Source organism: Muscardinus avellanarius (assembly GCF_963383645.1).
Source record: "Muscardinus avellanarius genome assembly, chromosome: 10".
In the NCBI taxonomy this organism is placed as follows: Eukaryota; Metazoa; Chordata; class Mammalia; order Rodentia; family Gliridae; genus Muscardinus; species Muscardinus avellanarius.
This window is the reverse complement of record NC_137796.1, coordinates 93063706-93088785: the sequence shown is the minus strand read 5'-3', so window position 1 is coordinate 93088785 and position 25080 is coordinate 93063706.

Below are 25080 nucleotides of genomic sequence, written 5' to 3'. Positions count from 1 at the left end.
GGTCAGAGATAGAGGGGAAATCTGCATTTGTAATTACTGTGACTGGAATGCTGCCACTGCATCTGAATTCTAACTAGATTTTATTACCATTTGAGCAAAGCTGAGGACATTTAGAGGTTTAGACAAATTACCAGAAAGTTTATTTTCCACGGACTCAGTTTCTCTCACAGTCCTGATCTTACATCACTGGAGCAATTCATGTGGAAAGTTAAAAGAATCATTACCAAAAGAATAATAGTTATGAAAGAATATCTAAGAGTGGGGGAGTGCTTTGGCCAGAGACAACACTTTCTCTTGGGGCTTTGCTCACGTTGAGAACCAGCCAATTAACTGCGTGGGAGACCATCACACAGATGCCGAGAAGAAGTGAGTAATCTGAGTAATCTTGGCACAGGCCCAGATGGGTTTCCAGCTGAATTCCACAAAATTTTCAGATAAGAACTAATCCCAATTCTTTACAACTTGTTCCAGGAAATCAAAGAGATGGAATTCTCCCAAACTCCTTCTACAAGGCCAGTATCACATTAATGCCAAAACCAAATAAAGATACCTCAGGAAAAGAAAATCACAGACCAATATCACTGATTAATATAGATGTAAAAATTCTAAACAAAATACTAGCTATACACATTCAAAACCATATAAAGAGAATTGTACACTACAACTAAGTTCGTTTTATCCCAGAAAAGCAAGTCTGGTTCAGCATATGCAAATCAATACATGTTATTCACCCCATAAATAGAACTGAGAACAATAACAGCATGATCATATCAATAGATACTGAAAAGGCATTTGACAAAATCCAACACCCATGCAGAAAATTGGAATAGAAGGAATGTATCTCAACATATTAAGGCAATATGCAAAAAACCCAAAGCCAACATCATATTGAATGGGGAAAAACTGAAAGAATTTCCTCTAAAATCAGAGCCAAGACAAGGATGCCCACCATCACCACTCCTTTTCTTTTTTCTTTCTTTCTTTTTTTTTGTGGTACTGAGGATGGAACCCTTTTACCTCCAGGCTACACTCCCAGACCTATTTTATATTTTATTTGAAAACAGGGTCTTTTAAGCCAGCGACGCTGGCTTCGAACCTGCGCTTCTTCCTGTCTCCACCACCCAAGCGTGGGGATTACAAGTGTGGGCCACCATGCCTGGCTCACCACTCCTTTTCAGTATTGTTCTTGAGACTCTTGCCATAGCAATAAGACAAGAGAAGAATATCAAAGGAATTCAGATAGGAAAAGAGGCATTAAAATTATCCTTGGCAGATAACATGATCCTATACCTAGAAGACCCAAAAAACTCAAGCAAATGACTACTGGAGCTGATTAACCAATTCAGCAAAGTTGCAGGATACAAAACCAATGTAAAGAAATCAGTTGCTTTTCTATATGCCAACAATGAATTCACAATGAAAGAAAGAAAACAATTCCATTCACAATAACCTCAAAACGGATAAAATCCCTAGGAATAAACCTAACCTAAGACATACAAGACATCTACAATGAAAACTATAATATAATCATTAAAGAAAGAAATTGAAGACCTTAAAAGTTGGAAATATCTCCCTTGCTCATGGATAGGCAGAATAAATATAATCAAAATGGCCATTCTGCCATAATGAGCTATAGATTTAATGCAATTCCTATCAAATACCAAAGCCATTCTTCATAGACCAAGAAAAATTAGTCATAAATTTTATATGGAGGAAGAAAAGACCCAGAATAGCCAAAGCAATTCTTAGCAATAAGAACCATGCAGGAGACATCACAATTGCTGACTTCAAATTATACTACAGAGCAATAGTAGTTAAAACATCATGGTATTGGCACAACAGGCACACAGACTAATGGAACAGAATAAAAGATATAGAAAGAAAGCCACACACTTATAGTCAATTGATCTTTGAAAAAGGGGCCAAACTCATATGCTGGGGAAAAGACAATCTTTTCAACAAATGTTGCTGGGAGAACTGGCTATCCATTTGTAGAAAGATGGAAGTAAATCCTTACCTCTCACCATGCACAGGAATCAACTCAAGATGAATCAAAGACTTGGAAATTAGGCCATAAACTGTGAAGCTATTAGAGGAGGGCATAGGCTCAATACTCCAATATATAGGCACAGGTACTAACTTTCAACAAGACCTCCAAAGCGCAGGAAATTAAAACAAGAATTTACAAGTGGGATGGCATCAGACTAAAAGGTTTCTGCTCATTGAAGGAAACCATCATGAATCTAAGGAGAAAGCCTACAGAATGAGAGAAGATCTTTACCAGCTACCACTCTGATAGAGGGCTAATATCCAGAGTATACAAAGAGCTAAAAAGACTTTACACTAGCAAAATAAATAACCCAATTAAGAAATGGGCAACTGAATTGAATAGACAGTTCATAAAAGAAGAGATACAAATGGCCTATAGATACATGAAAAAATGTTCAACACTATTAGCCATCAGGGAGATGCAAATAAAATCTACACTGAGATTTCATCTAACCCCAATCAGAGTGGCAAGCATAAAGAAGTCAAATAACAACAAATGCTGGCAAGGATGTGGGAAGATAGGAACTCTTTTACACTGTTGGTGGGAGTGAAAATCAGTTCAGCCACTATGGAGATAATTGTGGAGATTCCTTAGAAAACTGGGAATGGATCCACCATATGATCTGGCTATACCACTCCTGGGTATCTTTCCAAAGAGGCTGAAATCAGAGAACTATAGTAACATATGCATACCCATGTTCATAGTAGCACAATTCACAATAGCCAAAATATGGAACCAAACTAGGTCTTCATCAACAGAAGAATGGATTACAAAATTATGGGAAATACACAAAATGGAATTATACTCAGCAATAAAGAACAAAATCATGTCATTCACAAGAAGATGGAAAGACCTGGAGAACATTATGTTAAGTGAGATCAGCCAAGCACAGAAAGAGAAAGGACATAGGTAGAGTTTCTCTAATATGTTAACTCTAATATGCCCAAACTAGGGAGTATTAGGGATACGAGGGACTCCAGATAATGGAGGGGAAACCTCAGCAAAGCTAGAAAGGAAGGGTAGGAGAGGAAGAAGGCTGAGGTTGATTAATGGAAGAGCTACATTTTGAATATGTGTATAAGTATGAATGTAGCATGGTTAAGCTGGACACTCAGTGTTGGGAGGGGGAAGAGGAAGCAGGGGTGGGAGGACGCCCAGTATTGTGTGAATGTACGCCATTGTCATTATTATTATTATTATTATTATTATTATTATTATTATTATTATTTTGGTGGTACCGGGGTTCCTGGAAGCCCTTCTACCTTAGGGACACACTCCCAGACCTTTATTTTATTTTATTTTATTTTATTTGGAAACAGGGTCTCTTAAGCCAGCGCGGCTGGTTTTGAACCTGCACGATCCTCCTGTGTCTGCCTCCCAAGCGCGGGGATTACAAGCATGCACCACCACGCCCGGCATCACTGTCTATATGATTATGATGTGAGACTATTGGGTACCAATAAAAAAAGCCATCAGACTTGACAAAGACATATATGAAGAGAGTATAGACAGAAAGAAAGAGAAGGTAGGCTATGCCATAGTGTACCCCATCATTCAGCTAACAGTAGGGAATGATAATTGATATGGGTTGACTTGTACCCCAACACTTTCCTGTGACACTCACCCAGGCAATCTTGTACATGTAGATAGAGAACTTTCCATGAAGGAAAAATTGCTGCTTATATAATAGCTAATATGTGCTGAGTGCTTAGTATGAGCCAGTTTTAACTATTTTATATGTGCTAACTACTTTCCTTCTCATGCTGGCAACTAGAAGTAGATGCTAGTGTTTCTTCACTTAACCAACAGGGAAATGGAGGCAAAGAGAAGTACCATGGCCAGGATGTTTCAGCCTACTGAGTCAGGGATCCTGGATTCAAATCCAGGTGACTTGACTCCAGAGTCTGTGCAGCATCTAACTCTGTTCCATAACCTATGATGAGTGGAAATGTTAACTCACTCAGCTTATTATCAGAAGGAAGTTAATGCCATTTGAGAATAGATTCAGAGTCCACAAGCTGGTACTAACATTTCTGTTTTTATATGTATTACCTTCCAGTTAGGCTAGCTTTGCCTTTCTTAGAAACCAGGAAATAGTCTCCTTTGTCTTGACCTCCCTTCATCAAGGTGCTAGCCTTTTTCTACACCTGCTCCGTTTATCTATCCCATTAAGACCCATTTGCCCTGAACTGTCCTGAAGGAATCTAGACTATCAGACTTTCATGGCTAATACTGATCAACTCTCATAGGATAATCCTGATACAGCATCATACTAAAAGACCTTCACGCCACAAGTTGAGAGGAGGGAGAGTGGGAAAAAAAAGGTGGAGAAAAGGATCTTGCCCAGTGGGATGGGGCAGTGGGGCTCCCTGATTATGTAGAACAATGGGCTCTGTACATTTGAGACTGGAATCCTTGTCTGCAGCATTATTAGAATTACCCATAGGGAATCCCACAAGCTTTCAGAGAAACTTGAAACAAAAACTGGCAAATGACTAGCTTAGCCAGGTGTGCCCAGGTTTGAGTCTGTGAACCACTCACTTTTCACTGTTGGTTGAAAACTGAAATGCATATGTAGGAAGGGCTAACCAGCTCCTTCTGGGTTGAGCAAATGTGTCTTTCTCTTGTCACTTCTCAGTTTGTATGGAAAGCTGAGTCTTGGATTCGGATCTTGATGTTGGAATCCCAACACTGTCAGGTGAGGCTGAGTTGCTCTTGAAAGTGTCATATTTTATTTTGGAGTTAGAGGTCTAGCTGTGCATGTGCCAATCTTTGGATTTGGAGTACATCTCAGTTAGCAGATACCCCAACATTAGACAAACTAAGTGGTCTGAGAATGAGCTTGAGGGTCGTTTTCCAAGTGAGGTCTGATCTACACCAGTTCTCTATGGCTGCTGGGAACATAACATTACCATCGGAGCTGCTGATTTTTCTACTGGCTTTCCATAAGCAAAGTTGGCCTGAAAATGAGCAGGACCCAAAACTCCACAAACAATAACAACAACAACAAAACACAAAGAAAGAAGAAAGTCAAAACTACAAAAGACAGAGAAGGTGCTACAGTATTCTGAAGTCATCTGAGTCCCTAGATCCATCTGCACCTGAAGCCAGAATCCAGAAACTGTTTTTCCCTCCCCACAAGTTTTCTTGTTTTGCCTAAGCTACTCTGAATTGAATTTCTACCAGTCACAAGGGTTCTGATTAATATACTTAATGAGCATTTCACATATGACCCCTGGTGACTTAGCAGTTATTCTTTCAAGTTTTAAAGAGGAGGAAATGGGGGCACACATCATTTGTGTGGATATCACTGGGAATTAGGGGAAGGACTGGGATTAGGCCCAGAGTTCCTGAATCTAAAGAAGAATGTGCTTTATCCAAAACTTAAAAATATTCTGAGGTTTGGTGTCTCCAAGAAACACAAGTACCAAACAGCTGCCTCTCTGTTCCTGAGCCCCAGAATTCAGCTAGTGAATTCCCAAGCTGACTTGACTTATCGTTTTTACAGTCTGTGAACTTGCAGTTTATGGTGTTCCATAATTTTGTTTTCCCTGCCATTTTGCTAATGTAGCTTTGTGAGCAAACATCATTGGGTGATTTAAATCCATTGCACTAATGAAATACACACACACACACACACACACACACACACACACACACACACACACTTCCTCTGAACAGTCTGCAGCTCTGCAATTAATCACATGTGTAAAGTGCAGTGTTTACAGGAAATCCGCAGGTGGCAATTAGCATCTTGAAAATGATCTGGGAAACAACTGGAGCCCCTGCTTCAGGAAAGAAATGTGGCAGGAAACAGCAAAGTGACAAACTCCTTGGAGCTAGAGATGAGTGGGAGCTGCTGGGCATACAGCAGCTGGTGGGGGGTGCAGAGGTGTGTCACAGCCATGGGATAGCTACCTGATGGAGTGTTTTAAAAGGACCTTATTCAGACCTCAGTCTAGACATAGGTTGCACTAACACTACTGTACTTGTGTTAAAATATTGAATTAGCTGAGCATGGTGGCATGCACCTGTCATTCCAGTACTTAGGAGGCTGAGGCTGAGACAGCAGGATCACAAGTTTGAGACCAGCCTCAGCAATTCCCCGAGACCCCTCAGCAACTTAGTGAGACCCTGTTTCAAAAATAAATAAGAAAGGGCTGGAGGTGCAGCTTATAGGTAGAATTCCCCTAGGTTCAATCCCCAATACAGGAAAAAAAAAGATTATTTCTAGATTAGTTGGTAAACATTTGTCATCATGAGCCCTCTGAATGATACTCCACTGCTACCTTCTTTCGGGAACCTTGACTTTCTCAGTGATCAAAGTGTTGAAGCCTCAGTCCTGCCTCAGTGCTAAATCCAGGACCCATGATGTTTGGCCAGTGTGCTGTTTGTTTGTGAACCAATCAGCCCTGGCTGCCCATCAGAAACACCACGGGGGGCTTTCTACACAATGCCTACACCTGAAAAACACCCACAGAGATTGTGATTCTGTAGATTTGGAATGACACCCACTCGTGAGCATATTTTTAAACATAAGCTCTCTAGGTGATTTTGACATGCCATTGAGACTCACTAACTTAAGTCTTCTAAGCTTTAGATGAACTGAAAGCCATTAGATTGAATATGCATACAAGACTGTTGAAAATGATTAGATTGAATATGTGTGCAGAATTGAATCCTATACTCTCTTCTGTTCCATTGATCTATTTGTCTATCCTTACTTTGAGTCTTTGCCATTGAAGTGGAGATTATTGATGTCCTTTGTTGACTCTCTCTAGATAGCCTAATTTTTAAAAATGAACCCAATCAGTGCCCATCTCATGGAATTTAATGAAATGTATACATAAGGCTTTTAGCACAGAGTATGGAACATGGCCTTGAAGAGTTTTCTTTTCTTCTAATTACATTGATAACAAGCAAGTTCATTCTAGTGGTCAACATTTCAAATAACATAGAACCAGAGTAAGACTCAATTAAAGAGTGCACAGAGGTAAACACTGCTAAGTTTCCATTTTATTCTTCCAGAAATCTACCTTTGCCTTTATTTGCAAAAGTGAGTATTCACTGAAGTCTTTAACAATATAAATAGGATCATTTACATGTACAGTGCCTTCATTCTTTCCCCAAACCCCTGCGCACACAATAGGTCTTTCTGTGTATCTTAGAGATTTCTCCATGTCAGTAAGTCTACCTCATTATTTTAACAATTCCATCTATTACATGAATAATGGATATATTAAAAGTTATTAAACCACTCCCTTTACTAGTGGGCATTTTAGGGAGTTTCCACATTTCCACTCTTCCAAAATAAAACTTCAGTGTGTCAATTTATATTTTAAGTAATGATAAATGGAGTGTGCTTATTTTAAATTCCTTTTAATTTAAGTTTTTGGGAGTATTTTTTTTTTCTGTACTAGGAATTGAACCAGGGGTGTTCTGCCTTTGACCTACACTTGTAACCATTTTTATTATTTTTTTAAATTTTGAAGCAGGGTCTCACTAAGTTGCTGATAGTCTTGCTAAGTTACTGAGGCTAGCCTCAAATTTGAAACTCTCTTGTCTCAGCCTCCCAAGCACTGGGATTACAGGCATGTGCCACGTGTGTGGCTTTTGGGGGTTATTTTTGTTCTAGGTATGTCTTTTATAGCTCAGAGCTGGATGGCAGGATTCAAAACAAAGCTGGGCGTGGTAGTGCACACCTGTAATCCCAGTACTTGGGGGCTTAAGACAGGAAGATTGTAGGTTTGAAACTAGCCTCAGCAACTTAGTGAAACTCTCAGCTACCTAGCAAGACCCTTTTTCAAATCAAAACAAAACAAAACAAAATTAATGAAAGGACTGGGTGTAGCTCAGAGGTGGAGCACCCCTGGGTTTATTCCCTAGTATTGTAAAACAAATAAAAACAGACCAATGAACAATGAATTTCTATTGTTTGCACATCCTTCAGCGACTCACACTATTGAACATTTTTTCATGTGATTACTGGCAAATGATGTCTCTGTTCAAGTGTTTTGACCTTTCAAAAAGTGGGACTTGGTGCCTTTTATAGTTTGGTTTATGGTCCATTTCAAGTAATATTTGTATATGGAGAGAGATAGAGGCGGAGATTCTTTTCTATTTTTTTCCTGTGTGGATATTGAATAGTTCCAGCATCATTTGTTGAAAAGTCTTCTCTTTCTCCATTGCATTGACCTGGCACCTTTGTTGAAAATAGTTAGATTGAGTATGTGTGCAGGACTGAATTCTGTACTCTTTTCTGTTCCATTGATCTATTTGCCTATCCTTACTTTGAGTCTTTGTCATTTAATTGGAGATTATTGATGTACTTTGTTGACTCTTTCTTGATATCCTAATTTCTTTAAATGGGCCTAATCTTTCTCAGTAACAGCAAGAAAAAAGAAAAAGAAAAAAGCAAATAAGGCTTTCTGACATCAAGAAAACCAATTCACAAAACCTCCATAAGAATGAGCTCTGCTTTCTTGTGCCCTGCGATCCTTCCTGCTGACCAATGGTCATCAGTTCAAAGAGCAAGACTGTAACCTGTATTCGATCAACATTTTCTACCCAAGTCTGTATCCCACGACCACTGTCCACTCTCAGATTTTTTCACTGTTCAGAAACCTCCAAAATTATTCCTCAGACCTCCTGCTGAGGTGGACCTTGAGAGACTATATATTGCTCTGCCTGCTATTATGGTCCACTCTGTTCATTTCATTTGTTTTGCTAATGATCAGGATCCTCAGTATTAGACTGTAAGGGCTGGTGTAACAAATGGCCACAAATTGGCTGGCTTAAAGGACAGAAGTACTTGGGAGACTGAGTCAGGAGGATTGCAGGTTTGAGGACAGCTTTAGCAACTTAGCAAGCCCACAGTAACTTAGAAAGACCCAGTTTCTAAAAATATAACAAAATAAAGTAAAATAAAGTAGGCCTGGGGGTGTAGCTTGGAAGTAGAATGCCCCTGGGTTCAGTCTTCAGCACCACAAAACGAAAACAAAAACAAAAGCAAAACAAACCAAGCCAGAAGTGGTTTTCTTCCCGTTCAGGAGGCTTGAAGTCCAGGGTCATGCTGTCGGCAGGCTGGTTTCCTCTGAGACCTCTCTCCTTGACCTATTGATCACTATCTGCTTCCTGTGTCTTCACTTGGTGTTATGGTTTGGGCCATAAGTGTCTCCTAAAGGTCCCTATGTTAGAGGCTTGGTTGGCAGCCTGTGGTGCTATGTGGAGGTGATGGAACCTTCAGGTGGTGGACCTAGAGTGACGGATGAGGTCACTGAGAGTGTGCCCTTGAAAGGGACTCTGGGGCTCCAGCCCTTTGTTTTCTTTTTTCTTTTCTTTTTTTTTTTTTTTAGAATGGTTGCCAAAAACTTTATTTTTTATTTTTTATTTTATATATATATATATTTTATTGGTGCACTGTATTCATACATCTTAGTGATATACAAACTTTTGTAGACATACATGCACACATCGTCCAGTCAGCCCCCACCCGATCCTCACCCCATTCTCTCCCCATCCCTCCTTCCCATGTTTGGCTTAGTGGTTGACATCTAGTATTATAGCAATTTATCCAAAATTAAAAATGATAATTTCACATAACAGTTTCATTTGTCTGATACCAAGCTTTTGATGACTTAAAGATAACATTTCAATATTTCTTTTTGCTTTCTTTCTTACCAGAGAATATTTTTTTCTATTTTTTAGGTGAAACTATCATATATTTATATATTTATTTTTCAGAAAAAAATCTATCCTAATATGGAATATGGACTCTAGGTACCCAAAACGATCTTGAAAAAGAACAAAGCTAGAAGATATATATTTTCTGATTTCAAACCATATAAAGCTACAATAATTGAAACAGTGTAGTACTGTTCTAAAGGCAGATATATAAACCATTGGAGTTAAATACAAGCCTAGAGCTAAATTCTTCCCTATATTGTCAAGTTATTTTTGACAAGGTTTCCACGAACATTTGGTGGTGGAAATATTAATCTTTTAACTAAATATTGTTGAAGAATAATACTTACATGGAAAAGAATAAAATTGGACCCTTACCTAATCCCATATACAAATATTAACTCAAAATAGATAAAAGACCTAAATATAAATCTTAAGACTATAAACTTTTAGAAGAAAATCTGGGTCATAAAACCTCACAACATTGAAATTGGCAGTGATTTCTTGGATATGATTTCAATGGCACAGGCAACAGAAGAGTATACAAACTCCCTAAAAAATAAAAAAAATATTGTATATCCAAAGACAATGTAAACAGAGTTAAAAGTTACTAATAGAATGGAATAAAATATTTCCAAATGCTATATCTGAAGGTATATTAATATTCCAACTAGACATCCTAAAAATTAACAACAATAAAAGCAAACAATACAATTTAGAGATAGGTAAAAGACTAACATAAATAATGAATCTCCACAGATAACCAATCTTAGTTGTCTGTTGGATGGAAAATCTTGTTTCTCTGGTTCTGGTGTGTGTTACCTATTTCTTCTTTGTAGTTAATCTCTTTGAGTATTTTCTCTAGCGCTGGTTTTGAAGACATAAATTACTTCAGTTTCTGTTTGTCATGGAAGCTTCTTATTTCTCCATCTAATTTGATAGAAAGTTTTGCTGGGTAGGAAATTTTTGGCTGGAAGTTGTTTTCTTTCAGAGTTTGGAATATGTTACTCGAAGCTCTTCTGGCTCTCATGACTTGGTTTGGGAAGTCTGGAGTGATTCTAATTGGTTTGCCTCTGAATGTCACTTGGTCCTTTGTTTTTGTTGCCTTTAAGATTCTCTGCTTGGCTTCCACATTGGTCATTTTGACAATTATGTGGCGTGGGGATCCTCTTCTCCGATCCTGTCTAAAGGGAGTTCTATAAGTTTCCTGGACCTGTGTATCAACCTCTTGCTCTATGTTTGGAAAATTTTCTGCTATTACTTCCTTGAAGAGATTGTTGATCCCTTTGGTTTCACTTTCTTTTCCCTCCTCTATTCCAATTATTCTTAGGTTAGCTCTCTTAAAATGGGCCCATATTTCTTCAATGTCAGATTCCTGCTGTTGGATTTTTTTTCTAGATTAGAAACTATGCATTCATTTTTGGAATGATCATCTTCTAGGAGCAAGATTCTGTTCTCCATGTGGTCTAATTGGTTGTTCATGCTTTGAATTGAGGGCTTAACTTCATTAATTGCATCCTTTATCTCTTTTTGGCTCTCTCTGAATTCTTTTCGAAGCACCTCTATTATTTCTACAGTTATTTTCCTGATTTGATCTTCTAGAAATCTCTGATTTTCTGTTTTATCGGGTTCTGATGTTGTGGGGTTGTGAGCATTCATTGCTCCAGTGTTATTCCTCTTTCCCATGATTTTGGAAGTTTGTGCCTTCTCTGGGTTCTTCCCTTGGTTCACTATGACTTCGCTTAAGGTGCTCTGGATCTTGAGTCTGTGGTATCTCTGACCCCACTACTCCTTTACTGGGTTGTATCACAGAGTCTCTGACCCAGGGAGTCGATAGAGGCTGCTTTAGACTATGGGGGGTGCCAGGTTGCACATTCTCCTATGGTGTGATATCTCTGCCACTGCCCCTCCCCACTGGGTCAAGTCCCAGGGAGTACAGTACTGGGATTTCTCCTCTGTGGCCCGCAATTTGACTCACTGTTCTTGAGTACACAGATGTAGCTGTACTGGACTCGGTGAATTCACTGCTGCTGCCGCTGGTGGCAATATTGCGCCACTGCCACGCCCTCGGCCGTGAGGCTGGCATATTTTTTCTTCTCTGGTTTTGAGTTCCACTCTGAGTCCTGAGCTCAGCCACTGGTACTTTAGATGTTCCCTGCGCCGAAAGATCCCGCCTGGCTGTTCTGCAGTGGCTCACCTTGGCTTGCTATAGCCGTCCAGTGATTTCGCCGCTGCCGCCAGCAGTAAAGTGCTGCTGCCGCATCCTCGGGCGTGAGGCCGGTGTATCTCCTCTGTGGCTCTGAGCTCTGTTCTTAGACCGCTTTCTCTCTGGAGCCTGGTGATTTTTTTTGTTTCTCTGGTGATGGTGTTTTCTGGCTATGAAAGGCGCTGATTTTGTGGTAATGGAGATTGGTTGTTAGTGGGGCTCTTAAGCCCCGCTTTTCTCGGTTGCCATCTTCCCGGAAGTCCCCCAGCCTTTTGTTTTCTATTGGCTTCTTGGCTACCCTGTGGTATCTGCTATGATCTGTATCACCACAGGCCTCAAAATGATGGACCTACTTGACCATGGACTGAAACCTCTACATCTGTGAACCAAAACGATCATTATTCCTCTTTTAAGTGGATTATCTTGGATGTTTTGTCTCAGCAGTGGAAAGCTGATGAATGCACATGGTCTCCTCTCAGACATGTCTGTGTCTGGATTTCCTCTTCTTAGAAGGAGACTACCTTAGGATTAGACCTAATTTTAGGATGATGACCTCATTTGAACTTAATTGCCTCTTTAAAGACATTATATCCAAATATAGTCATATTCTGAGGTGAGGACTTCAACATACAAATTTTGGGAGGACCCACCTCTGCCCATAGTCTCTTGTAGTAGAGTGATCAGAAGTGTTCCTGGAGCCAGGCATGGTGGTGCACACTTGTAATCCCAGTACTTGGTAGGCTGAGACAGGAAGGATTGCAGGTTTGCGGTTAGCCTCAGCTACTTAGGGAAGCCCTCTGCAACTTAGTGAGACTCGGTTTCAAAATAAAGAATTAAAAATAGGGCTGGGAATGTGGCTCGGGGATAGAATACCCCTGGGTTCAATCCTTAGTACAGCAAAAAAAAAAAAAAAAAAAAAAAAAAAGTGTCCCTGGCTCCCACTGAGTCACAGTGCAGCTCCCTGTGGTACCTGGCTGGACTCCAGCTGTGTGTTGGGCTCACCTTGCCTTTGTGGTCTCAGAGTATGAAGCTATCTTTCTCTCTTATTTTCTAGTCTTTTTCTTTCAAGGTCTTTCCTGAATTCACAACTTAATTTTATCACTATTAAGATGAGCACACATGGGAGCTGCAAATCAAAACTACAGTGAGGTTCCATCTAACCCCAATCTGAATGGCAATCATAAATAAGTCAAATAACAACAAATGTTGGTGAGGCTGTGGGGAAATAGACACTCTTCGACATTGTTGGTAGGATTTCAAACTAGTCCAATCACTATGGAGATCAGTGTGGAGATTCCTTAGAAAACTGGGAATGGATCCACCGTATGATCCAGCCATACCACTACTGGGAATCTTTCCAAAGGAGTTGAAACCAGAGAACTACAGTAATATATACATACCCATGTTCTTAGCAGCACAATTCACAATAGCTGAACTATGGAACCAACCTAGGTGTCCATCAACAGATGAGTGGACTACAAAATTATGGGAAATACACACAATGGAATTCTACTCAGCAATAAAGAAAAATAAAATAACATCATTTTCAAGAAAATAGAAGGATTTGGAGAACATTATGTTAAGTGAGATTAGCCAAGCACAGTGAAGGGTCCTATGTTTTCTTTAATATGTGCAGGATAGGAAGTAACTGGGATTCAAGAGAGACTCCAGATGATGAGGAGAAATCTCAGTGGGGTCAGGGAGAAGATCTAAGGGTAGGGGTGGAAGAAGACTTAGGTTCATTAATAGATATACTACCATAGACTATGTGTATACATGTGAATATATGCCTAATATCGATCTGGGTAGTCTGTATTGGGAGGGAGGGAAATGGAGAGGGGGCACCCAGAGCATGTGCATGCATGTCATTGTCAGCAAGATTTTCATTATGATGTGAAACTATAATGTACCAATAAAAGCACAAAAATGATGAATATACAATACCCAAATACCTTGTCAAATCCTTTGTAAATTTATTTCTTAATATGTATTTCATTTAATATAGTAGGTTTATCTCCCAATCAAAGAGTTTCATCAGTTTGTGGCTTTTTGCCATTATATATATTTTTCTACATACTGTACTTTCTTATTTTTAACCCCCCCTTCTTTCTTCTGCAAATTGTTACATTGATTGAATTTCTTTGGTTCATTTTTTTCCATATTGGGTTTTTGGAAGTTATAGATCTTATTCTATTCTTCAGTGGTTGCTCTAATATTTTAACACATTAAAAAATCGTTACTAAATTAGAACACACACACACACACACACACACACACACACACACACACAGAAAGAAACTCTAACGAAATTAAGCAGTATAGAAAGGTATAACACGAAAAGCAAAAGTCTTCCCAATTCTCATTCCACTTTTCAGAATAATCTACTTTTTAGCCATTTCTCATCTTAATGATTTTGGTTGTGACTTCCATAACTTAAAGAGTATTTCTAAATTTTTACTTTTTCTTTTATAATATGTGGACGGTATTTACTGAAGCTGCATTTTGAAAGTTAAGAAATGGTCTTATTAAAGTTCCCTTAGTCAGATACTCTATTATTTGTAGTTTTTCAAGCAATAATTCTTAAATGTTAACTGTGTTCTTTAAACGTTTTTGTGTGGATTAAAAAGATACTGGGATTAAATCCAGGGGTATCCTACCTCTGAGTTATACCCCTAGCTCTATTTTTAATTAAAAAAAAATTTTTTTTTGAAACAGCATCTCACTAAGTTGTGGAGGGACTCAATAAGTTGCTGAAGGCAAACCTGGGATCTTTTCTGGGTTTTTAGTACTGGGGATTGAACCTGGGGATGCTCTACAATTGAGCTATATCCCCAAACCTCCTCATTTTATTTTGAGATAAGGTCTCATTAAATTACCCAGGCTGGCCGGGCGTGGTGGCGCACGCTTGTAATCCCCGCACTTGGGAGGTGGAGACAGGAGGATCGTGCAGGTTCGAAGCCAGTCGCACTGGCTTAAGAGACCCTGTTTCAAAAAAAAAAAAAAAATAGAAGGGCTTCCAGGAACCCCAGTACCACCAAAAAAAAAAAAAAAAAAAAAATTTACCCAGGCTGGTCTCTACTGCGAGCCTCCTGTTTCTACCTCCTGAGTATCTGGGAATATAAGTGTGCACCATAGTACCAGGCTAACATGTTAATAGGCTTGAATCAGAAATAGAAAATGAATAAATACCATTTACAATATTGTATTAGTATTAATATCTTCCATTAAAAGTCAAGTAATATGATTGGATTGTGGAAAATAAAATTTGATCTCTATTGCTAAGCCTGTGTGCTTGAAGTGATTTTTCCCAGAATCCATCACTTGATCAAAAATCACTCCATACTTTCCTCAGCCCATATCTGAAGCCTGATTATAGTGTTTTCTCTTCCTTTCTTCCTTTCTTTTTGATCCTACAATATCACATTGCCTTTCTTTTCTTCTACTTTTTTTCTTGATCTAGGAAGTAGGTCTTCATGATTCACCTAAGGTTAATTGTATTTTTCTTTAACATGCATTAGTTGTACATATTCGTGGGGTTCAGCATATTTCCACTTGCATGTACTGGCTGTCAGCATTTTCCTCCTCCGATCACTGTTTTATGTTTAGAGCTTATGAGCTACTCTCCTCTATAAAACATATAATAGGTTCTTAGGAACTCTAGTCAAACATCAGAACTCTTTCCTTCTATCTAACTGTGATTTGGTATTCATTGTCCATTCTCCTTTTTTATGACTTTCTTCCCCCTTCCCAACCTCTGATAATCATAAGTCTACATCCAGGTTGATTTTTTTTTTAGCTTCTGCATATGAGAGAGAACATAGGGTATTTGTGTTTTTATGTCTGACTTATTTGACTTACCCAAATGCCTTACAGTTCTATGTACTTTGCTGCAAACGACAGGATTTCATTTTTCTTGATGGCTGAATAATATCCCGTTGTGTATATGTGAATGTATCTTCATGTGTACACGTGTATATGTAATTCATATTTATTAGACAAGGAATAGCATTCACAAAACATTTTATAGGCTGATATGAACAAAACATTAAAGGTCTTAAAATAAGCACACTGACATTAAAAACTCAAGATAGATTAAGTCATTGAAAATAAAACCTGTGCTGGTTTGTCTCAGCATGAAGTGTAAAAGGTCAACAAGGAGAGAAAAGGAATTATGAGAGAGAAGTTAATAAACATGAAGGATAAGTCTAGAGGCACCTGGAAGACAATTTAATCAGTATTTCCAAATTTGTGAGGCGAGACAATTTAGAACCTAGGATTTTATGTTTGAGTACACTAGCATTCAAATGACAGGCTCTTATGCTTTTTATATTTGTGATCTGAACTTGGGAAAAGAGCTGATTTGCTGAAAAGAGCTGTTTGATACCTGTGATAGCCTTCTTTAGTACACTGTTTGGGCTATCCTTTTCTGTCTTGTTTTACTATTCCCCCCCTTTTTTTAAACAAAAATCCAAATCAATAGTCTCTTAAATTTCAGAGACTGAACTCCTTGTTTTAAAAAATAAACAAGCAGGGCGTGGTGGTGCACACTTGTAATCCCAGCACTTGGGAGGCTGAGACTGGAGGATCGCGGATAGCCTCAGCTACCTAGTGAGGCCCTCTGCAACTCAGTGAGACCCGGTTTCAAAATGAAGAATAAAAAATAGGGCAGGGGGTGTAGCTTGGAGGTCGAATGCCCCTGGTTTCCACCCCCAGACCCGCAAAACAAACAAACAAACAAACAAATAAATAAACAATTTGAAATGACTTGATATATTTTTTCTTTTTCTTTCTTTTTTTTTTGGGTACTGGGGATTGAACCCAAAGACATTCAGCCTCCGAGCTATACCTCCAGTCCTATTTTTTTATTCTTTATTGTGAAACAGAGTCTCACTAAGTTACGGAGGCCTCACTAAGTAGCTGAGGCTGGCTGTGAACCTGTGATCCTCCTGTCTCAGCCTCTCAAGTACTGGGATTATAGGCATGCACCACCATGCCTAGCTATATCTTTTGTTGTGGTGTTGTGGATTGAACCCAAAGGCATTCTTTCTGCACTGTAATGTAATCCCCATTGACACAGGGATTTATTTCAGTTTTATTCATTTTTGTGACTTTAGGATCTAGAATAACATCAGACACATAAGCAGGTGCTCAACAAATGTCTTTGGACTGAGTATATTCACAATCTCAACTTCATTATTTATATTGTTTACATACTATGTATTCTTATGTTTGTCTACTTCATCTGCTGTCATGGGCTAAGAAAATTAAACATTTATTTTCATTTTGTTTTTGTCTAATTCTACTTGCAGTTTATTTTTCTTTCTTTATTTTTGCTATAGCATTTTGAAGATGTAATACTTGGGCCATACACATTTGTGATGGCTAGGTCTTCATGTAGGTTACACCTTTGTCATGGTCAAAAACCTCTTCTCTTTGCCTAGTTATTCTTTTAGTTAACCAAATCTCACAATAGTAATGTGATTCATGCTCTAGATTTTTGCTTTATATGTGTTTAGTGCTTTCAGTCATTGCCTGTACTTTTATTTCTGTCAACCTGTTTTTCTAAGACTCTTTTTACCCTCTACGTCAGAGAGACATTATTCTGGGTAGAATGATTTTTCTCTTTCCTTCTCACCATTTTGAACGACAATTTCACCTCATGAAATGCTCCTCAATTTCTAAGGCCGAGTTTGTCATTCCATCTCCTGTGGATACCATAATTTGTGTGTATCTCTAGGAGTGCCTGTACTATATTTATCAGATGATATTTTAATTATTTCTTTAACAAATCTGTTTGAGTTTCTGTACTTTGTACTTCCTAAAGGTGTTATGGTAATCTGAATATTGGCTTTTCCCTATATATTGCCTACATTGTTAAAAGTTTTATTTTGTTTTTCATTGAAACACAATAATTATGCATATTTATGGGGTGGCATGTGATGGCTTGATATATTTTCACACTGTATAATAATAATAATAATAATAATAATAATAATAATGTAATCCAGTCAGGGTATTAAGCATACACACACAATTGAATACTATTTGGCCATAAAAGTATATAATCATGTTATTTGCGATAATTTATCATTTTTCTATTACCTCCCACAATTATCATTTCTTTGGGGTAAGAACGTTCAAAATCCTCTTGTCTATTATTTTGAAATAAACAGCATAATATTGTTAACTGGAGTCACCCTACTATTACACAGAATATCAGAAATTATTTCTCCTATCTAAATGTAATTTTGTACCCATTGACTAATTTTTCCCATCCACTCACCCTTCCAGATGCTGGTTACTACTGTTTTACTCTGTATTTCTATAAGTTTAGTTTTTTAGATTCCACAAATGTGTGAGATCATGCAGGTTTTTAATCTCTCTGTGCCTGGCTTGCTTTACTTAATGTAATGTCCTCTAGGTTCATCTGTGCTATGGCAAATGACAGGATTTTATCCTTTTTATGGTTGAATATTATTCCGTTGTGTATATATATGTATATATATATACACCACATTTTCTTTATCCATTCATCTGTTGACGCATTGGTGAATAGTGCTTCAATAAACACGAGAGAATGCAGATATCTCTTGGTCATCCTCACTTAATTTCCTTTGGGCAAATGCCCAGTCATGAGATTTCTGGATCAGGTGGTAGTTTTATTTTTATTTTCTGAGGCCCCCTTCATACTATTTTCCATAATGTCTGTATTAATTACGTTAGATGGTGGGAGGCTTCATCTAGGCATACAGTTACAATGGGGCTTTCTATGTCTTCTTCAGATTTTCTAATACTTCCCTAAGTGTGAGTACAGAACTCAGTTATTAGTGAGTAGTGTAGAGCTTCACATGACGGGGAAGCGATGAGGAGTTTCACACAACACTCCAGTACTGCCAAGTGCCTTTCTGTAACAGTTTTCCTTGTCTCTATCTTCCAGTGTGGCGAGCTTCAGTATCTCTTCTCTCTCATTTTCTGTAATGATTATCTTTTCTTCCCTAGCTCAGATGTCTTTTGGCTTTTATAATCAAAGTTGAAAACCATTGACATTGATTGACACTGCCTTCATGCTTTCCAGAGGCCAGACAGTTTTCTATTGGCAAATAAAAAAAGTCCAGCCAGATGTGATGATGTACCCTTGTAATCCTGGTACTTGGGAGGCTGAGACAGGAGGATTGCAGTCTTACAGCCAGCCTTAGCAACTTAGTGAGACCTTGTTTCAAAATAAAAAAGAATAAAATAGGTCTAGGGGTGTAGCTCAGTGGTAGAATGCCCCTGGGTTCCATCCATAGTATCACCGAAGGGGTGGGGGGAAGCATCCTCCAGTTACACCCTCTTCAGAGTGGGGTAAGGTTATAATGACTTTTTTTTTTTTTGGTATGATACTGGGGGATGAGCTCAGGAGCATTCTACTTCTGAGCGACATCCCCAGCCTTACTTTATTTTTTATTTAGAAATGGGTTCAATAAGTTGCTGGGGGCTCCACTAAGTTGTTGAGGCTGGCTGCAATCCTCCTGTCTCAGCCTCCCAAATACTAGGATTACAGGTATGCGCCACAATATCCTGCTCCATTTTTTTTTTTTTTTTTTGGTATTGGATATTGATCCTGGGGGAATTCCACCTCTGAGCTACACCTCCGCCCCTTTTATTTTTTGTTTTGAAATGGTGCCCTGCTAGGTTATTGAGAGTCTCTCTGCATTGCTGAGGCTGTCCTTAAGTCTGTAATCCTCGTGCCTCGCCTCCTAAGTACTGGGATTAGCCATGCCTGGTGAGTTTTCTTTCTTTCTTTTTTTTTTGAGGATGGTCATATTAGTCTCTTTGGTAGCTTGTCATAGTGTACAGTGTTTACAAGAAAAGTTACATTACCAGGTTCACGGAAGCCTCTTGAGGTATTATTAATCTCAGAAAACCCAAGGGCAAGTTTAAGGGATCCGTCTTAAACCACCTCCGCATTTGTGGGGAAAGGCAGTGTTAGATTGCAGGTCTTTCACGTTCAATTTCAGTGCTATTTCTCTTTTTCCTTGGGGCGCACATTTCTCGGGCTCCAAAACCCCAGTGTGCTAACATGCCACCTCCTCTTCTATTATAACCCAACTTGACTTCTATTTTGAGTCCCATTGTGCTGGAGGTGAGAAGGGAATGCCGGTCAATTCTCACTAAACTCCTTTAAGCTTTTCTCCATTAGTTCAGACTAGTTTCCATCAATCCACAGGCTCTCTCCCTCCCCTGCGTCTGTGCTCTGGGGGCTCAAGCAGTTCCTCAGCCTGGGTGATCGGGCTTCCTCTGGACTGTCCCCTCTCTCATCCATGGGGACGCCCATGCTTGCTGGTTCCTGTGTTTAGGTTGTCCTCAGTAGACTGCAGGGCCTCTTTGGATCCACCTGCATTTCCTCAGCTTTCTGCACTTCCTTCTTGGGCAAAGGCAGAGGCAGGGAATAGTGGGAAACCTCAGAGGGTCCCCTGCATCCACGGGGGTTGGAAGCCTAAGGCTTCTCAGTTTCACCTGACCTTCCACCATTTCTATTCTGCCACTGCTGTCTGAGGTTGGCAGTGGTGATAGGCTGGGATGTGTGGTCACCGTGAGACTTGCTGCCACCCTAGAAAGCATGAACGTAGCTTTCATCCACTTTTGGTTTCCAAAATTGATCTGGGAGTTTATTCTCCCATCTCCCTTCCCTATAAAGACAGCCTTTGGCAGGTAGACAGTGGGCAGGTGAAGGCCCCTTCCTCATGGGTGAGAATTCGCCATAACCTTTTGCTCTCTCCCCAAATCTGCACTCTTCCCTCAGTTGGGGGAGTTTTGTGGCCTCGGGAGCAAGAGAACGCAAAGCCTCACTCTCTAACTCTGGAATCTGTGGCCTAAACTAGAGGTCCTGAGGCTTTTTTCGTTTTTGAGTGTTAATATCCAAATCTTAGGCTTTGGAGATTCAAAGCCTTTTCTCTCAAACGATTCCCTCTGTGAGTTTCAAAAGCATATTTTATACTAAAAAGCCGAGTACAGAAACTCTTCTTTCTCCTTGCATATCTGCTTTAATGATTCTACCCCGAGGGCATGGGTATAGAAAGCATTTGCTACTTCCAAAATGGGAAAGCTGGATAGGGGAACAGGAGATTCTGAGGACAGAGGCACAGATTAAAATTAGAAATCACTACCCAACATGTACTGTGTGATGTACACCTACTGTCTCTCCACCCTACCATCAAAGACCACAAAGCCCTCGCCGGGCATGGTGGTACACTCTTGTAATGCCAGCATTTGGGAGGCTGAGGCAGGGGGATCGCAGGCTCGAGACCAGGCTCAGCTACTTAGTGAGACCTTCAGCAGTTTAGCAGGACCCTGTTTCAAAATAGAAAAAAATATTAGAGAAGGACTAAAAAGTGATGTGTTCATGTATGCCTCTACCATCTGTACTCTGTTAAGATGTATGACTACAATGCACCAATAAAAATTTAAAAAAAGACACTGGGCGTGGTGGCGCATGCTCATAATCCCCACACTTGGGAGGCAGAGACAGAAGGATCGCGCAGGTTCGAAGCCAGCCTTGCTGGCTTAAGCGACCCAGTTTCCAAATAAAAATATAAAAATAGGTTTGAGAGTGTAGCCTGGAGGTAGAAGGGTTTCCAGGAACCCCAGTACAAAAAAAAAATAGAATAGGACTGGGGCGTAGCTCAGAGATAGAGTACTCCTGGGTCCAATCCTCAGTGTACACACACACACACACACACACACACACACACACACACACACACACTACAAAGCCCTTCATATCCCCAAATAGAGACTCACTTATGGGCTGACTCAAAGCAGGTAGGAAGGACTGAGGTACAATAGGAAAAATAAGAAAGATAGGTAGGAAAGCAACAGAAGGAACGAGAATACTGTAGCCTGAAAGCCGCGTGCGTACTCTCTCACACCTGCGCTCCCCCTGCCAGTTTTCTCTCCCCAGCCTGTTGCTCCAAAACTTCTGGGAAATCTACAGATCTTCACTAACAGTCTTAAAGTTACTGGAAATTAGACCACTTATGAAAATTGCCCTGTGTGCTATCAGCCAGCCTACACAATAAGTAGATTAAGCAGAGAGAGATGCTTACACTATGTTAAGAAACTTACAATACAGGGTATTTTCCAATGCTATTGACCGATCAGATAAAGGAAACCCCGTCCATCCTAGGAGCCTGAGAATTGCCAGACTGCCATAAACTATCACCAGACGGATGTCTCCCTCACATACCTTCCCGTACCCATGCATCATCAAGGTTCCTTTAAAAGATGAATCCCGGAAGCATCTCTCACCCTCAGGATGGCTGAGATTACAATGCCAAAGTGAACCCTAAGGTACAGTTTGGACTCCCAGAGATAACGACCAGCCCCTCGGTTGTAACAACTGAACCACTCCAGGGGGGATGTTGATCATGGCGGATGCTGTGCGTGTGTGGGCACCTGGGGAACCTCTGTTCCTTCCTTTCACTTTTGCAATGAACCTGAGAACGCTCTAAAAATAATGTTTAGACAATCTTAGAATGGCAATATACAGATGGACGTAAATGTGTGAGGGTTTGGGGCATGTTTTCTCCTTCGATCTTGTCCTTCGAAGGCCTCCTGAGATAATGAAGCATACTGGCCAGGAAGAATTTCAGGTAATTGGTCATCCACTTTGGCATGGTGATTTTGTTTCTTCAGGTGAGACTGGTGCATGCTAATCTAAAAGGCAACAGCAGGGGGCAGCCTGTGCCCAAAAATGGCTGGACTCTCCAGCAAGCTTCAGGGATGAAGTCTCCAGCAAGCTTCTCCAGCAAGCTTCAGGGATGAAGTAGTCGAGGACTGTGATAAAATACATGTGCCATCCTCTAATGTTAGAATTGGGGAGCACAGCTCAGGATTGCTATGGTTTTGATCTATGCACTTATATTTATTTATACTTAGGTGGTGCAGGGGATCAAACCCAGGGGCATTCTATCTTTGATCTACATCTCCATCCCTTTTCCTTTTTCTTTTTTCTTTTGAAACAAGGTCTTGCTAAATTGCTGAGATTGCCCTCTAAACTGTGACCCTCCTTCCTCGACCTCCAAGTACTGGGATTATAGGCATATGCCGCCCTGCCTTGCTGGATCCAGGCACTTACTTAAAATGATCATCCTGAAGGAACATACATATGTGTGTGCATGTATGCGTGGCTAAAAAATTAGAACTATACAAACATCTATAACAGACTCTTCATGGTGGCCACAAGACCCCACACAATCTGGCCCCCTTTTATGTCTCTGACTTTCAATTCTATACTCACCACGAGCACCAGACCATCCTTGGGAACTTTGCTTTTGAGTTTCCGTCACTCTGGAAGATGGTTCCCTCAGATATCAACAAGGCTCATCTATCCCCTCCTTCATATCTTTATTAAAATATTTCCTCCTTATAGAGGCCCTGTTTGATCTTCCCACTTAACATTTAAACTCCTCTCAACATTCCTACCTCATTTGAAAGGGACCTGGAACATGGTACACACATTACTATTATTTTTCTTCAAAGCATCTATCACACTTGCTCGATAACCTACTGTGTTTTGTAATTAGAATAAGAAGTCTTGCTGGGTGTGGTGGCATATGCTTGTAGTCCCAGTACTTCAGAGGCTGAGGCAGGAGGATCGCAGGTTCACAGCCAGCCTCAGCTACTTAGTGAGGCCTTCACAACTTAGTGAGACCTCGTTTCAAAGCTAAAGAATAAAAACAAGGGGCTGAGGGTGTAGTTCAAAGGTAGAATTCCCTGGGTTCCACCAATAGCATATTAAGGTGTCGTATTAGCTTCATGTTGCTATAATAAAATATCTGGGATAGCTGTCTTATGAAGAAGAAAGGTTTATTTAGCTCATAGTTTTGGTGATTCAAAGACCAGGATCCTTCAGCCCCACTGGTTCGGCCTCTGATGGGGCCTCAGTGGAGGGCATTACACATGGCAGGGCTCATGTGACTGGAAGTGCCAGACAGGAAGTTGGGGAGGATCCTTTCCCAAAATCTCAAGGGTTGCTATAAAATCTTTAGAACTCAATGGTTGCATGAGCAATACCTTAATCTCTTTGGAGGGCGATGCCCCTAATACCCAAGTCTCCCTCACTATATACCTCTTGGAGATTCCACAGTACCTTCCAATATTCCCTCCTGGAAGCAACCTCCAGCACATGGATTACCGGGGGACACCCAAACCATATCCAAACCCTAGCAGGTACCCGTTTCTTGGCCATGTTATGAATTGTGTCTTACCACATTAAAAAAAATTCACTAATTAGGTGAAAAGCAGTATCCGATTTGCTCAGAGACTTTTAAGAGACACCTCAAAGTTGTATAGCTGGAAAAAGACAGAGCTGACCTCAGAACACAGGCTCTCACTCGGCTTGTCCTGCCTTACTGTCAGTCCCGTCATTGACTTGGGGCTGGGCCCTGTGGTTTGCTTTGGCTGAAGGTGCCTTAGCAGATGTGATGCAAACAGAGTCTTGAAATAGGCTGGCAGCCTGGTGGTTGCTCTCCGCAGTACCTCTGCCAATGCCATGAGAACACGTCCAGACTCGTGTGATGAAGAACGAGATGCTTGGAGCAGAGTTTAAGCACCCTGGTCACCCGGCAGAGGCCAGTCCAAATGGGCGGACAGCTAGCTGACGCCCAGACACGTAGGCAAGTTGCCCAGAATCGACGGAGCTGCCTGGCTGACCCCCTGCGGATCACAGGTGCATGCACTGATGCTCCCCTTTCACCAGTCTCCCCCAAGGGTCTAGGGGGTCTCACAGCTCTGGGTGACAGAGGAGCTTAGTTAGGTCCCAGGGTCCCCGGCTCTGGGGAGCCCCTGCTTCTCTGCCTAGATCTCTGTGTGGATACTCTACTGTAGCATCTTTTATAAGTCTGATGATGCCTTCCTGATTTCTTGTAGTTTTCCCAGATGGAAAGCTCTGATGTGCAGAGGCTTTTTTGGCTGGGTTAGAAAAATCTTCATAATTGTCAACAAGCTGGCCCCAGCCAGACCCTGACATCTGATGGAGAGGTCATGAATGGCAGAAAAAGAAGCTGGCGGCTGCTGCCCAGAGCCTGCCTAAGATGATGGATGGGAGGCCTGGCGGGCCGGAAAGGATGGAGATGTTTATGTTTCCTAAGGCAGGGCA